The sequence below is a fragment of the Urocitellus parryii genome (assembly GCF_045843805.1).
Source record: "Urocitellus parryii isolate mUroPar1 chromosome 13 unlocalized genomic scaffold, mUroPar1.hap1 SUPER_13_unloc_8, whole genome shotgun sequence".
Classification (NCBI taxonomy): Eukaryota; Metazoa; Chordata; class Mammalia; order Rodentia; family Sciuridae; genus Urocitellus; species Urocitellus parryii.
Window position 1 is genome coordinate 1437398 of NW_027551776.1, and position 17152 is coordinate 1454549.

The following is a 17152-nucleotide window of genomic DNA, read 5'->3' on the forward strand; positions in this document are numbered from 1 at the left end:
GGGTATCTAGAACTAAAATGCTTTCAGTTTGGCCAACTTTATTGACCTGTTATCAGTGACATTTTGAATAAGGGGTAAAAAACAGCAGTTCTCCACTGATCCATTGCATGCAATAGAGGAGATGCAATTTATTAAGAATGCAAATTCCAGCTGCTGCTCATTCAGTTTGTCTCAAAAGATCAACTCTTAAGGTACTCAAGAAGACTGGGTAAGGGGTGACACCCTCTAGCACTATGGCATATGGCAAGGGACTGAGCACAGAATGGATGTTCCCTCTTATAGGGGGAACACTTCCAGGGCCCATGTTGGGCTGCATCCTGTAGCAAGAGGCTTGGTGACTGTGCCATAATTGTAGGTTGCTCCTTCTGTGACCCTATGCATAATGGGCAGCAGGGTCAGGAGGATCACACACACCAGGCACTAAAAGATTCACTGGTTCCACCAGAACCCAGAAAGTGGCAGTACTTGCTGCTCTGATGGCATTATAGCACAGGGCTAAGAAGGGAGGCTTTTCACATTAGCAGCTCACAGACAATTCAGCACCATCAAGATGGTCCACATAATACAGAATACATGAGATGAGGTTTCCAGAACCTCTGCATTGAAGGACTCTAGGAGCACTAGCTAGAGCACCACTCTATGGTAGCTGAGACTCTTGTTGGAGAAAGCCTCACTCAAAGTAGGCTGAGTTTAAGCAACAGCACATATATGCTTAAGCAAAACTTGTAAATGAGCAATGGGTGCCTGGGAACCTAAACAAAATCCTAAGGGATGTTACTGCTTTTTCACAGTGTCAGGAATGGAGCAACATTGGTTTACCAAATAATTTTCAGGAATTTGGCCAAGCAGATGGAGCCCAGTGCTGTGTGAAGCAAGAATCCACTCTCTTCATGAGCTCCTTTTTGAATATTTATTTGTATGTCCTAAGTGAGCATGTCAAATGAATCCCTGTAATGAGGCAGTCATCATGATGATGTAATGGCAGTGCTCTTTGAAAAACCTCAGTGCATTAAGGTCTTGCTTGGCAGATCCCAAGGCAGCTGAGGGACCCTGAGGTGAGCAGATATGTTGTGTCCCCATAAACACAGGGGGAAAGGTAGCTGAGGGGCTTTTGAAATAAGATGGAACAGAATGTATTCACCAAATCTATAGCAGCAAAATAATTATTAGTTTGATTGATGGGGGGAGTAATTTTCCTAATTTTATGTATAAGAGACTTAATGGGTAGAGCCATGGCTTTAAGGTTCCGATAGCCTTTCCAAGTTTAGTAACAGGACATATTCATATTGGACACTGGGGATCACCCTTGAAGACTATATTTTATTTACATTATGCAACATCAACTCTTTTGTCTGGGACAACTGGACAATAATGTGCATTTTCTCAAGTTGATTTAAACATGCCAAAATCATAACTATAGTTTAATTCTGATTTATTACTCATAGGGTCAATGTGTCCATTACATACTTTAGGAAAAAAAAGTATGCTGACTATGGGTAATTTGGGTAAGGCAATGATTAATTCTAATGATTAAAATGCAAGATGCTTGTTCTCTATTTTGTGCTTCAGTAATTTTCTCTAAGATAATAGGTGCTACCTTTTTTAATTTAGTGGGATCCCTATATATAACTATTCTACTCAAGCCTCAGTATTGGCTAAAATCATGAATGTTTCCAGTTGGTACATTTGCAGAGGCTCAAAAGTCAATCAGTTCCCTCTCTTATTTGGTTAGTTAGTTAGTTAGTTAGTTAGTTGCAATTGGACGCAATACCTTTATTTTATTTATTTATTTTTATGTGGTGCTGAGAATCAAACCCAGGGCCTCACACATGTTAGGCAAGTGTTCTACCACTGAGCCACGACCCCAGCCCCGCCCCTCCCTCCCTCCCTCCCTTTCTTTCTTTCTTTCTTTCTTCTTTCTTTCTTTCTTTCTTTCTTTTTTTTTGGTGTAATAATTCTTTTAATAAAAATTAGATTTCCAGTAGTGTTAAATTGTAGGTTACTATTTCCATTTTTTATTTCTTCCTTTTATATCCAGATTTTTCTCCCTCTCTCTTTTTCTTCCTCTTTCACATTTCCTTCTTATGATTCAAGAGCATTGATGCTGCTCACATTTACAAGAATCTTCCTCCAGGACACCTCACCTGATGGCTAGTGACCTCCTGCACTAGTGATCGTGGTTGAATTAATCCTCAGGCCATATCATAGAGTGCCATGAATGTTTTTTCTTATAATCTTGAGGATCAGGAACTTTTTCCTGTCAAAAATACAGGACTTTGGAAGAGTCCTATTGAGCAAACTGCTTTTAGGAGTGCTGGAATCAAGACATTCAGAGTAATGCACAAATACGTCCAGCTGAGACAAGACCTAGTGCCTTTGCAAGGAGGGCCCCCTACCCTAAATTTCAAGTATGAATTCTGCCTTAGAAAAGTTAAATCTATAGTGAAGGCTCTGTGGAACTCAGCAGATGCAGGAGGAAATGGTGCAGCTTGCAGGGAGGCCCTGACTCAAGCAGCAGCACAGTACAGAGAGCTCACGGCCATCCACAGCCCAAAAGTCAGGTGTTGCTGTTGCACAGTCTGTTGTGTTAACCACAGTCTGTTGTGTTAACCACACTAGTCCCAGTGGTCAATGCCACATACTCACTAAGAGGGTAAGGAAGGAGGCTTCCTAGAGAGAGCAAGGAAGGTTTCCCAAGCTGGTGCAAATTGCCTTAAGGGAAGGGGAAAGAGAATTAGGGTTTACATGGAGTCTTGGGCTGGGGTTGGTATGAATTTTTTCATCTGTGCCTTGAATTTCCTACCTGTACCAAGGGATGGAGCAGCTGCTTCCTCATGGATTCATCCAGATGTGGGTCAGAAAGGGAGTGAGAGATGGGGCTTAAAACCATAAACATGGAAAAGCAGTCAAACAGGAGAAGATGGAGTAAGACTCTACTATACCCTCCATTGTCACAAATGCTTGCTATACACAAAGCACATGGGGAGCCATATGAAAAAGCACTGGTGACAGTGAAAAGAGCATGCATCCAAATGCCACAAATGAGAAATGGATATTAAAGTGTAGAATATTCTCTCAGTGGAATATAACACAGCTGTGGAGACAAATATACTACAGATCTGCCCAACAAAGTGAACAAATCCTAATAAATATTAATCCTAATATTGCTGAGTAAAAAATGAGCCAGATGACATTCATTATTACAACTTTTGTAGAATCAAGAACAAATGAAACAATATATTACATACACAAATTCCTTATGAGGAAAAATACATTTTAATTCATGAATTCTAGAGTAACTTAACAGTCTTTCATTAATTATGTTCTTTTGTATTTCAATATTAGTTTAATATCTGTATTTTAAATATAATAATAAACAATGTTAATTATTAACAATGTTAATAATGCATAATATTATTTGTATTATAATGATTTAGTTTAGCTTTTTGTGGTGCTGGATATGAAACTCAGGGATTCCCTCATGCCAGGCAAGGACTCTACTACTGAGCTAACCCCCAATTACATTTTAAAGAAATATTAAAATCTCCATAAAATATTATATTGGCCAATAAATCTCCCAAAATAAAACAGGTAAGAATCATATCAGGTAAAAACTGTACCACTAACCACTGGGACTAGTGTAATCAACACAAAATATCTGTTCAATCAAAGGGAAATCTAAATAGTTCTAATATGATTAATAAAAGTCTAGTTAAGCTAAAGTTTCCTAATAAAAAGAAAACAGGTTCTGAGAGATTCAGTTACTGATTTTAAGTACCAGAGGCAAGGCCAAAAGTAGTCTGCAGAGTCAACTTGGCCATCTCCACTGTCCCCAGCCTCAGGGGCCCTGTTTTCTGTACAGTCCTACCAGGTCATTCACCAGAAACATTGGCATGATATTAATGTTTATATTCATGGAAACAATAGCACAGCTTAAAACCCCTCGGTATCATTGTCTTTCCTGTCATGGTCCTACTTGATGGTGAGAAGTTAGATTTTTCCATGTCCCATAGTGGAACAAATGCTTGGGTCAGAATCCCTAAAGCCACACCCTGGAGACAAGGGGGCAGCTCTTCCTGTCATGGTATTCACCCATGCAAACCAGCAGAGAGAGAAAACCAAAACAGAGGCACCATTAACAATGAAATTCCCACAGCCTGACTTTAATTTACATTCTCAGAGTCCAATTATCACACAGAGAGATAAGGATGATTTAACGCCAGCTATATGGAAAGGTGAGGAGAGAATTTGAAGACTCCTGAGAATGGAATTGTTTTTCCATGTCTTGTTTTATAGATGTTTATTTAGCCAATAAAAATAACACAATAAGAACACCTTTTGTTTTTGTAATTATAACTCTGTCTTTTCCCATTGTGGAGGGTTTTTTCCTACTGAATGAGTATGTTATAAATATTTTTAGATACTAAAGTGGAACACAAGCTTAGAGTAAATAACATGTCCTTTTCTTTTGTTCTGTTAATTTGTTAGTAGGAAAGAAAATTTTTCTCTGATGACACTTGAAATAAAAATAGTGAATTAAATATATAATAATATTGATTCTGTAACTATTGTGTTTTATATTTGTACAATCGCCTGAAAAGCCACAATGACATTTAAAACTCTTACTAGCTTATTTCAACAGATGTCGATTTACATTCTGGAGTATGCTTACTATATTCATAATATGCCATGTATAATCAAACACCAGGATTAGCCTGACTTTGTCAGAAGAATTTATGGTAACATCAAATATTGCTTCTTTGTTCTGCGTTTTCCCCTCCTCTCTCATCTGTTCTGGTAGCCCAGCTTTGTGATTCCTTGTCTGGACTGTCTAATGCAGAAGAAGCCAGCAGCCAGCATTAAACAGCAATTCTGGAGCCTTAGTGGAGAAAGGAGGTGCAGAGACCAGGGCAGGGGATTCTCCTGGTGGTGAAAGGTTCAGCAGTGTCCAAGAAGGAACAAGAACGCCTGCATGTGGGGATGGACCCACTGGAACTGACCACAGCAGGTTCCTTGCATGTTGTTGTAACCTGGCCTGAGTCAGGTGGAGAGAGGTACGAGAATGAATAGGGACCATCTTCTTCCAGCTGGCCCAGAAGAACTGGCATCTAATGTGAGCGGATTCATAGAAAATATAACAAAATGTTGTCATATTTCCTGTACCTTTAAGTCTCAGAATAGAGATCAACATCTGTTATACAGCCCATAACAGTTTAAATTATGAGTTCCAGCATTATTTCTACACTGCCTGTGTGTGCTTCAATTTTCTAACATGTCAGTTTCCTTCTGCTTCATGTCAGTCATCACTGCCATCATCACAACCTCTGAATTATGATCACCAGATTTGGAGCCATGTCTAAAATCTTCTTTTAAAATATTTGGATTTTCAACTATATATTCTATCCTTCCCATGCATGGTCTTTGTATCCCTACCCCAACTAGTCCACCTGTGGAGAAGCTGGACCTAAGACTTTGTTCTTCAGCAGTTCTTGTTCCCCCCCCTCCCCTTTTCCTTCAAGTTAGACTTCTTCATGCAAAGTAGAATTTCTTTCTGTAATGTGCCATCAATTTCTTATCTTTTCTCCCTCCAGAGATTTGCCTCCCCAAACTCAACCCTACCTGACACCTTAACCCATGGTGCCATGGAGATAAAGACCAACCTGTTGAAAAACTCATTTGGAGCTTGATACAGCATGGGAGTCAGTCACCAGCACTTGCATTGAGGGAGACTCAAGGGCAGCCAGAGGTGTGGGAGAGCTTCATTGTGTGGTCAAGGAAAGGCTCTGCTGAACCTTGATGGAGGCTGCTGGCTACAGGGAGCTGCAGATATCTAACTGGAATCTTCTGTGTTTGGTTATGGGTACATATTTGGCCTTCTCTAGTTGGTCTTACATTGGAAGTAGGGTCAACATGTAGGGAAATTGAAGTTCTGGCCATTTGAAGCCAACTGTTACAGAAGTGACTACTTGCCCTCATGATTTGTTGCTAGAGTTAAAAGTCTGATCTCTACAAGTCTGGCCTACAGCAGGCTGCTTCCCAGGGCTGAGTATCTTAAGAGGGGACTATTGGCTGGGGAGGTGGCTGCAGGCTGTGGGTGAGAGTTATGTTTTAACACCTGGTCTGGTCATTGTCTGCCTGTGTATTAGTTCAATGTTTCCATGAATCTCCATTCCTCTGGTTTCCTTCATCAGCTGCTCTGACAAGTGTCTGCCTGGCTGTCTTTTCTCTGAATGCTGAAATATTCTGTGGGTGAGTCCCGGGTCTTGAACTTCCTTCCTTTGCCTCTGAATGCACCATTTACTTGATCTCCAATAACCCTGTAACTTTCAGTAGAGTTTAATATCTTGGTGCCCCACAATCCTGTACTTGCAAACAATGTCTGAATTTAGTTCCACAGCTCCAGATTTGCCTAGAGCTCCAGAGTCATATATGCACCTGCTGGTGGTCTATCAGGTCAAACCTGCCCTCCAAGGCACTTTCAGTATTTAACTCTCAGAGAACCCATGACCCTTGGAACTTTCATTAGTTAGAAAACATCAGTGATTTTGGAAGCAAAATGGAAGTTGCAAGGGAATGCCCCATGCCCTGCACATGTCCCTGAAAATCCAGTGAGCCTTAACAAACTCATTCTGTCTCTATGGTACACCTGCTGCTCCCTGCTCAGAGCTTAGCTTGCTTCTAGGTCACATTTCTCATGAGCTGTGCAGGTGGAGAAGAAGGTGAAAGGTCACTCAGGACTATATAGAGCTGGGAATGGAGATAAGTTGGTTCCACATCAAGAAAATCATATTTTATTGTATATCTTCAAGTAGGCACACATGTGAAAATAATCAAAAGTAAGGTGATGACCTTTTTGAGGGAATCTAATTCAGAAACAGCCTCAATATATTCTAAAAATATTTTTCTATAAAAATAAGTCTCTAGAATGAGATCATCTCTAAGTAATGGTGATTTCTGAACATAGAAGAGAAACAGGCACACAGCTCTTAAGCAGGCTGATTCCCCACTTGGGGTTCGTTTCCTTACTCAGATTTTGACTTTCCAAATTCAAATTAGTAACTGAAAGCACAGTTCAAATTCCCTTAGTCTTTCTAGATCTTTATGTCATCACTGCATCTCTCCCTAATTGTACCCCAAATGTCACCTGGTTTGTATCTAGAATACTTATGAAACACACATGTTTATGTCAGTTGACATAAAATGGACTGGATTCAGGATTGTTGTCTTATTCATCTTTGGACCTGGCATAGTTGTGTCAAAACATTAAGTAGAATCCATTCCTTTAAATGGAATAACAAACAGTCCTTGCTAATCTAAAATTGATTTTCACAAGCCTACAATTACTAGATGAGTCTGAGATGCAAAAGGGAGAGGGAGCATGAGAGGAATTGACTAACACTAGATAGGGCAGAAGGGTGGGAAGGGAAGGGAGGGGGCAGGGGTTAGCAATGGTGGAGGAATGTGATGGACATCATTATCCAAAGTACATGTATGAAGACATGAATCGTTGTGTACCTACTTTATATACAGAGATATGAAAAGTTGTTCTATATTAATAAGAATTGTGATGTATTCCACTGTCATGTATTTAAAAAATAAAACCAATTAAAAATAGAAGTAAAAATTTTACAAGTATCTTTTTGTTATCCCTCTCTTCTCAGCTATGCTTTGCTTGACACCAGGTCAAGTGTTTGATTCATTCTTTTTGATAGTGAAATGATGACAAAATCCAGGAAACAGAGCAACTGAAATGCAAACTGATTGCAAAGGAAACAGTCCTTTCAAAAGAGAAAGATTAGACCTCTTAGTGAAGAAGTGGCTGAGGCAGGGGAGGAGGAAAAGCAGTGATGGGGCAGTGGCAGCCCTGCACAGGCAGCCTCCTGGGAGAGCAGCCTCCTGGGAGACAAGGGGTGGACAGCGGTGGTCATTCTACCCACACAGTGTGAACAGCCAGGGCTGGGCATGGGGTGCATGGTTCAGCTTTCATGAAATGGAGATCCATAGGCTCTGAGTTTCCAGGACAGTCTTTCTCAATTTCAGCTGGGTGTCTTGTTATCAAAGGGACCCACAGAGAGTTGGACTTGCCTGTGGAAGGTCATATCCCGAAAGTGTGATGCTATAAAGCAAACACAAGCCTCCATATTTTTATATTTTTAATACAGAAGCTCAACATAGATACCAGAGTTGGCTCTTATGAAAGCAATGAAGTTAGAAAAAAGACAGGAGCTATGCTGACTGAAAAAAGCACCAGTTTTCTGACATGCTGTGTTCATTCAAGTGGCCCTTACTTTCCATAAATAATGTGGTCTATTGACTGCTCACATTTGCTTTTTTCAAGGTATAATTTTCTAAAATTAAACTCATGACTTCATGCCATTGATTTAACTATAACCAGGATTTAGCTTCCTAATGGACTTAAATTGAAGTATTTTATCACATCACCCCCCTGTATACCAAAGAGGAGAGTTTCCTAGACACTGTGCTGATTTTCTTCCCAAGGCATTGGCTAACTCAGTGAGTTTCATGGTCTCCCCTGACTGTTATGATTCTGAAAACTTTGTTTTCAGTGGACAAGGTGGTTTTCCTGGGGGTTGGACTTGCTTTTGCACAGCAGCTTCATTGTCAGGGCATCTGGGCTAAGAGAGTCTGTGGCATTCCTTAAGGCATGTCACAGTATGCTTGAAGGAATTACTGCTTCCCTCAGAGACACCTTAATGTGTGTCCTGTTAATATGCTAAAGAAATGACAGGCCCCAAACAAAAATGTTCTGGGTGAGTTCTAGGTCCCTGGATAGCATGGGAAAGGGTAAAGGAGGGTGCTTTGAACTGCAGTCCTGCTCTTCACTCTTCCTAGCTGGGCCTGCTTTCAATTGTGCCCGTGGCACAAAGAATGAGCAGAATTAGTTATCTGATCCATTTCAGTGTGGCTTATGAATTCAATGTCTTTTTTAAAGCAAAGAAGACAACTGGGAATGTTTCCCTGAAAAAGTACCTTTTAACAAGATTACTTTGGGAATTGAAACTCAGGAAAAACAGTAGTGCTCATCAGCTTGATAGGTAACAGACTTGAGAGGTGGGAACATGAGGTTAAAGGGAAAATTCTATAAACAGGATCTCCTGTGCTGACCCCCACATGCTTTGTGTTAAAAAGCAATTTATCTGTAGTTCTTCCTGGCTTAAGTCACTAGAATATGTTATAGTCTGGGGCAAACAACCTGTTACCTGCTAGAGAAATGTAGGCCCCAAAAGAAGCTTCTCCTTGACAAAAAGAAGAACATAAGTTACCCTGGGAAGGGTGGTTACAAACTTTACACATGCCAGATTCCAGAGTCAGAGAAATATGATAATTAGAACCAGTCAGAGTGGATCAAAGTGACCAGATTTGCCTTGAATTGATTAGCATGTTAAATCTCCCCTTCATGGGGTAAGACTATGCAGAGTGAGGACTTGGAAATCTGATGCCATCAAGAGGTGGACCTGGCAGGACTCTCTGCAAACTTCCCTGGGAACCCCAATAACACTGGATGCTAAGAGGTATATACTGTCCCTCTCCTCTCTGAGAAGACCCCCCTCTCCCTTGAGAGTGTCTCCTTCTTTCCTTTTGCTTAGCCCTTCTAATAAACTCATGCCTTTTACCAGGTATGAGAACCTGGAAGCTAGGACAGCCCTAGCTGCATTAGTTCCACAGTGGGCCCTTGTTCTGTAACAACCTAGTATTTTTACTTCCCCCTCCCCATGATATTGGTATCTAATTCAGGGTCTCCTGCAAGCTGAGAAGGCTCTCTACCACTGAGCCACACCACAACCCTACATTTTTTTAACATAAATTTTACTTCTAATAGATTTTTTGAGTTGTAATTGACAGGCAATAAACTACATATTTTACAAGTGTATAATTTGAGAACTTTTAAAATAAATAGATTTGTATGGTCAACCAAATCAAGGAAAATGCCTGGATCCCTGCTGGCTGCATATGGCCTTCCTGCCCACATAAGAAATAAGCAAACAATGTAAAAAGGAAAAATGAATTCTACGTAGTTGATCAAATTAAGTTGTTTCTCTGTTGTTACCACAGAAGCTGTTACAATTCATATAAACTAAAGGCAGGTAATTTTCATGTGTACACTGAGCAGGGCTATATTTAGCCCACCCCTTGGTGCCTGGCCAGCACAGGGATTAGGTGGTTTTTTAGTTTTCATTCTCAGCATGAGCAAGTTTTCAGGAAGTTGCATTATTATTTTAGTCAGGTTTCCTTCATCCTGCATCATTATTTTGTGATTTATCCATGTACTTGCACTTAACTCTAATGTATCTTTTTACTGAGGAGTTACTTTAATTCACAATTTGTTTATAGTTTTGCTTATTCCCAGTTCAGGCTTATTGCCAATAAATTCTTACAACCATCACTCCTTTAAACCTTGGGTATTCTAGTAGGTTTGTAGTTGTATCCATTGTGAATTTTGCTTGCCTTTTCCTCCTGACTATGAGGCCAAGCACCCTTTCAATGCTGACATGTATTTTTATTTATTTTCTTCTGTAAAGTGTCTATTCAAATCCCTTGCAGCTTTTTAAAATATTAGGTTGTTTGATTCCTATTATTGGATTCTGACAGTTCTTCATATATAATTTTGTTATTGGCAAGTATTTTCTCCAGTCCATGGCTACTGTTTTTATTCTCTTAATCAAATGCTTCTGCCAAAGAGCAGAATCATTAATTTTGTTAAATTCCAATTTATGGAATTACATTATTTTATGTTTTATGATCTTGGAGTCTTATATAAGAAATATTTGCTTAATTCAAGATCACAAAAAAATCCATGTTTCTTCTAGAATTAATATTGTTTTAGCTTTAATATTTATTTTGAGCCAATTTCTGTAAGAAGTTTGAGGTATGAGTCAAATTTTTAATTATTTTTTGTTTGTTTGGTTGGTTGGTTGACTTTTTGCCCTTTTTTTTCAATACAAACCACATTGTTCCAGTACTACCAATTGTACTTTTGAACACAATTCCTTCACTAAATGCATTTTGCTAAAATGCATTTACCTTTTAATAAGCTTCAAAAACAAAGAGTATAATTTTCCAATATAATTTTTTTCCATAGTAGTTTTAAGTGTTCTCAATCTTTTTCTTTTCTATGTGATTTATAGAATCAGCTTGTAAATCCTGCAACCGTCTGCTGTGTTTATTTTTCTATTTATTTAGATGTTTAATTTCCGTCAGTCATGTGTTGCAGTTTTCAATGTACAGATCTTGTGTGTGTTTTGTAAAAGTTAGCCCTACATATTTTATATTTTTGATGCTTTCTTGAATGACATAATTTTTATTCCTATTTATGAAAGTTCACTACTACCATATTGTAAAATTGATTTTTATGTGTATGTTGATCTTGATTCCTGTAACATTGCTAAATACACTTATTGCTTTTAGAAGTTTTTAAAAGACTTAATCTGAGGAACTGCATTTGTAGCTCAGTGGTAGAATGCTTACCTAGCATGTGTGAGGCACTGGGTTTGATTCTCAGCACCATATGAACATAAATAAATAAAATAAAGGTATAAAAACTACAATAACAAAAAAGATTCAATCTGATTTTGATCATGTTAATTTTATTATTTTTCTTTCCCATTTGTATGCTTTGTATTGTTTTTTCCCTCTTCACTGAGTGCATTGACAAACCCTTTAGTAGCAAACTGAATAGAAATAGAATGTACATGACCCTTTTTTTTTCCTGAGGATATGGTTAAGTATTCAGTCTTTTGCCACAAAGTACTGTGTTTCTGACTATGTTTTTAATAGATACCCTGTGTCAGGTTGAGGAACTTTCCTTCAATTCCTAGTTTGCTAAAACTTTTAAACAAATGGATATTGGGTTATAATGAAATATATTTTTACATTTATTGAGGTCATTTTATGAATATATATATTACATATATGTATAATTTGAGATTATTAATATGGGAAATTATATTGATCAGTTTTGGAATGTCAAATTAACATTGCATCTCTATGTAAAACTTTGTAATAATAATTAAACTTTTCATATATTCTTGAATTTTCTTTGCCAAGTCTTGCTTAGAATTTTTGCATTCACATTCATTAGGGAGCTGGGGTTGTGGCTCAGTGGTAGAATGTTGGCCTGGTATGTGTGAGGCACTGGGTTTGATTCTCAGCACCACATGTAAATAAATAAATAAAATAAAGGTTCATTGACAACTAAAAATAAATTAATAAATAAATGAAACAGTAAAAAAAGAAAAGATCAGGGCTGGAGTTGTGGCTAAGCAGTAGAGTGCTCGCCTAGCACATGAAAGGCCCTGGGTTTGATCCTCAGCACCATATAAAAATAAATAAATAAAATAAAGGTGTTGTGTCCAATTACAACTAAAAAATAAATATTAAAAAAAAAGATCATGGGGGTGGGACTCATTAGGGATCTCATTTTGTCCTATTCTTCTCTTGTAATGCCCTTTCCTATATTTTTTTTTTAATGAAAATACTGGGCTCATTAAATGAGCTGAAAAACAGTCCCTCTTCTTCAGCTTTCTTTAGAATTTTGTGTAGAATTGCATCACATCTTCCTTTAATAATTGGAATTCAATATTGCTGCCTCTGAAATTGGATTTCTCTTCATGAGTGAGCTTTTGTTGTTTATAACTTTTGAAGAATTTACTCATTTTATCATAGTTATCAAATGTATTGTCATAAAGTAATTCATAATATTTCCTGGTACTTCTTTTTAACTTTTCTTTTTTTGAGAGGAGTAAACTGGATATTGAACCCAGAGGCGCTTAACCACTGAGTCACATCCCTAGTCCATTTCAGTTTTTATTTCAAAACAGGGTCTTACTAAGTTGCTTAGGGCTTCATTGAGTTACAGCGGTTGGTCTCAAACTTGCCATCCCCCTGTTTCAGTCTCCTGAGCCGCTGGGATTACAAGCATGTGCTTGGCTTTTCTTTTAATATCTGTAGAATATTTAGAGATAAAATATTTCTCATTCTTGATATTGGTTATTTGTGTCCATTTTTAAATTTCCTTGTCATTCTTCTAGAGATTTATCAAGATTACTATATTTCTTCAAGAGCCAAATTTGTTTTTATAGATTTCCTCCATTTTTGAAAGTGTTTTATTTAATTAATTTCTATGCTGATATTTCTTTTTTTCTTTAACTTCATTCATTTCTGGTTTGTTTTCATTTTCTGCAGTGTAAAGGTAGAAACTGAGAACTCTGCTCAGAGCACTTCTTTGCTGACAGGTGCACATGGTCCTATAAACATTCATTGAGTAGTGCATTAATGGCACCTCACAATTTTTGACATGATGTGTTTTCTTTTTCATGATTTGAAAACACTTTCTAATTTCCTTATTAATTTTGTTTTGTCTTATGGATTATTTAGATGTCTGTTATTTACTTCAATTATTTACATATTTTCTAGTAATCTTTTTGTTACAGATTTAAAAATAATCAGTGGACAATTTTCATTACAGCTTTATAAATACAAACTAGTTAGATAGATAATACATGTAGTGACATGTATCCACATGTACCCACATACTTTCCCCTAAGTTTTCTATTTTTCATTAGTGTGGTATATTTGCTGCAATTAATGACCCCAAATTGGCACTACATTATTAGCTGTACTCCATAACTTATATTGTTTCACTCTGAGTTACACAGTTATGTGGATTTTGACAAACATATAATGATATATATATCCACCACTACAGTTTTCAATAGAATGGACTCACCACCCTAAAAGCCCCTATGCTTCACCTATTCATTCTTCCCTCCTCTCTTCCTAAGTTCCTGGTAACCATTGATTTTCTAACTCTCTGTACAGATTTGCCTTTCCAAAATGTCATATTGTTGGAATAACTTTCTGTTCAAAACTAGTAGCTACAAGCAGCTCAGAGTACTAGGAAAACCTGCACTTGTACAGGCCTGAGAGGAACACCTGCAGGACAGGGCGCTCTGCTTCGAGAGCCCTCTGTGAAACCACATCCTCAGGTTAGCATTGCCAAGCTACCAGACTCCCAGGTCAGGAAACCGAGGGTCAGGTGCTTCAGGGTATGAAATCCCCCAACTCATAAAGTCCCCCTCCCTTAGGGACAAAGACCCTTCCAGACTGCCTTCCATCACGACAGCAATATTTAGTGCTTCCTCACAGTGCTGTTACATTAGGCATAAGATGATTGGCTTATAGATGTTACGGTGCTTATGTGTGATTGGCAGGCACGCCCTACCTGAACCCTATAAGAGCTGTATGCATTCCAAAAATAAACGCCTGGAGGCCGACTGAGGTTGTCACCTGCCAGCTCTCTCGAGCTCCTGATGTCTATGGTTGATTTGATACCGAATCTCTACCCCCTGCAACTGAGGTAGCAGAGTGACCATTGACCACACCAGTGACCAGGAATGCATACATCATATAGGTGGAACTTTCAAGTATATAGCATTTTCAGATAACCATCTTTCATTTACCAGTATACATTTATGATACCTCCATGTCTTTTTATGGATTGATACCTCAATTATTTTTATTGCTGAATAATATTCTGTTGTAAGAATGAAGTACAATGTGTTCATACATTAACCAGTTGAAAGACATCTAAGCTGGTTCCCATTTTTGGTGATTATGAACAAACCTTCCATAAATATTCACGTGCAGGCTTTTGTGTGAGAATAAATTTTTGACTCATTAGGACAAACATTTAGGCATGAAATTGATGGATTGTAAAGTAAAACTATGTTTATCTTTGCAAGAAACTTCAGAATTGTATTCCAAAGTGAATGCACCATTTTGCATTCTGACCAAACACAAAGTTCTTTTACTTCACATCCTTACTGGTATTTGATATTATCATTTAAAAAAAAACTAGTCATTTTAATTGTGGCATAGTGGCATTATTATGAAAATCCCTAATGACACCTGGTATTCTGTAGTTTTTCATAAGCTTTTGTTCCATGTGTAGATTTCCTTTGGTAAAATAGTTTCAGGTTTTTTTTAAATCCATTTACTAGTTGGGTTGTTTTCTTATTATTATATTTTTGGAGTTTTTTTTAATATTTTGGATGCAGGCCTTAATAAGATATTTGGTTTTCAAATATCTTCTCCAAGTCTGTAGTTTGTTTCTTCATTCTCTTAACATTTTCTTTTTCAGAGCATAAGTTATTGATTGATTGAGTATTTGAGATGGGTCTCACTATGTTTCCCAGGCTTGTTTTAAACTTCTGGACTCATGTGCTCCTATTACCTCAACCTCCCATGTTATTACAAGTTTTTAATTTTTTTAAAGTCCCAATTTACCAGTATTTTCTTTCATTGATTATAGTTTGGTATTGAATTTTTAAAAATCACTGTTTCAAGGGCTGGGGCTGTGATTCAGAGGCAGACCACTAGCCTAGCATATGTGAGGCTCTGGGTTCAATTCAATTTTTTATAAATGTCTTAGAGTTTTATGTTTAAATTTAGGTCTACAATTTTAACTCATAGAAATAGAGAATAAAATGATTGTTAGCAGATACTGGCATCAAAACAGACATGTACACAGTGGAATATCATAGAAGACACAGAGATAAATCCACACATGAACAGTCATCTGATCTCTGACAAGATGTCAAAAGATACATTAAAGAAAAGACACCCTTTTAACACATGGTGTTGAGAACACTGGATAATATATGTAAAAGAATAAAATGAGACCCTTATTATATATTTCTTTTTTATACTCTTTGTCTCTTTATTATTTTGAAATAAAAAATATTAAGATAATTCAAATGCATGTTTGTTGTAAAAATTCCATATGGGAATATACAAAACAGAAAAACCAAATACTTGTAAGTACCCCAGGGCCTCAATTTCTTTATAGACCTAGCACAGCAAAAAGGCTTTGGAAAAATGCATGACTTTCCAGACCTGTTGTTATAACATAAAATAGTCTTATAGCATGCTGTGTGCTGTTAAACATTTTGATTTTCTACTTATCCATTATTGGCAGTGGTGCTCTGGAAGGAACCCAGGGCCTCACCTGCTAGATGAGTGCTCTACCACTGCATTCCACCCCCAGCCTTGCTTTCCTATTTAATGTCTTACAGATCATTCCATATTATGGCACTGCAGTGTCATCTCTTTCTTCTTAATGGTTGTATACTATTCTGCAGGATGGATGCACTAGACTTTCTTTAACTGGTCATCTCTCTACTGATGGCTGGTTAACAATGATATTGTGCATCCTTTTGTGCACACCTCTGGTCCCATCTCTGTCAAAGAGCTGTACACAGATTGATGTCTGTGTATATGCTACTTTGCCTTAAAGTCTTCTCTGGACATGTCTTCTTTTCTGTTTAAAAGTTATTGATATAAAGTTTTCTGAACAATACATTTGATTTTTTAGAGCAGACAAATCCAGTGAAATGACAGCTGATATATTGTTATCTATACTTTACGAATCCTTATATGTGCATCTACTTCAGTGTCTCTAACATAGTTGAAAATTGATAAGTGATTTTTTGATAAATGGGGAAAAATTAATTAGACACAGGTACAAAGTGGAACAGTTCACATCCCAAAGATCCTAGAGTTAGAAATCAGGACTTAAACTGGTTAGTGAATCAACAAGATTCCATTTGATTCCACATTTTGTATCTCAGAGCTAGAAGCTAGGAGATATTTCATTAAAGTTCCTTAGTTTGGTAAAGTTGCAGAATGAAAATTATTTCTTCACCACTGAAAGCTTCTCAAAGAACTCAATGAAATGAAGGAAAAAAGAAAAACACAAGACTAAAAACTGCACAACAATTGGGAAGACTAAAGTATGAAGTTGTAGGCATATTTGCATTCACCCAGGCTTTCTAGAATTATATTAAATGCATTTTAATGTAAACATTTATGCCAAATATACCTCCTCCCTCCACTCATTCTCTACAAATTACAGCCTTGATGGGAAGCTGAATAGGCAAAGGAGCACATTTGTTCAGGCTTGGTATGGTGCACTTCTTCCAAGCAAAGTTCTGGGAACATGGCAATTCTGCCCCTAAGGTTCAGAGGTGATCTGACCCAGTTTAGTACCACTAGCTTTGCAAAAGATCAGATGAGGGTAAGGTGAAAGTGAGGCCTACCCCTTAGACCACTGCATACAATGATACAGTGCTTG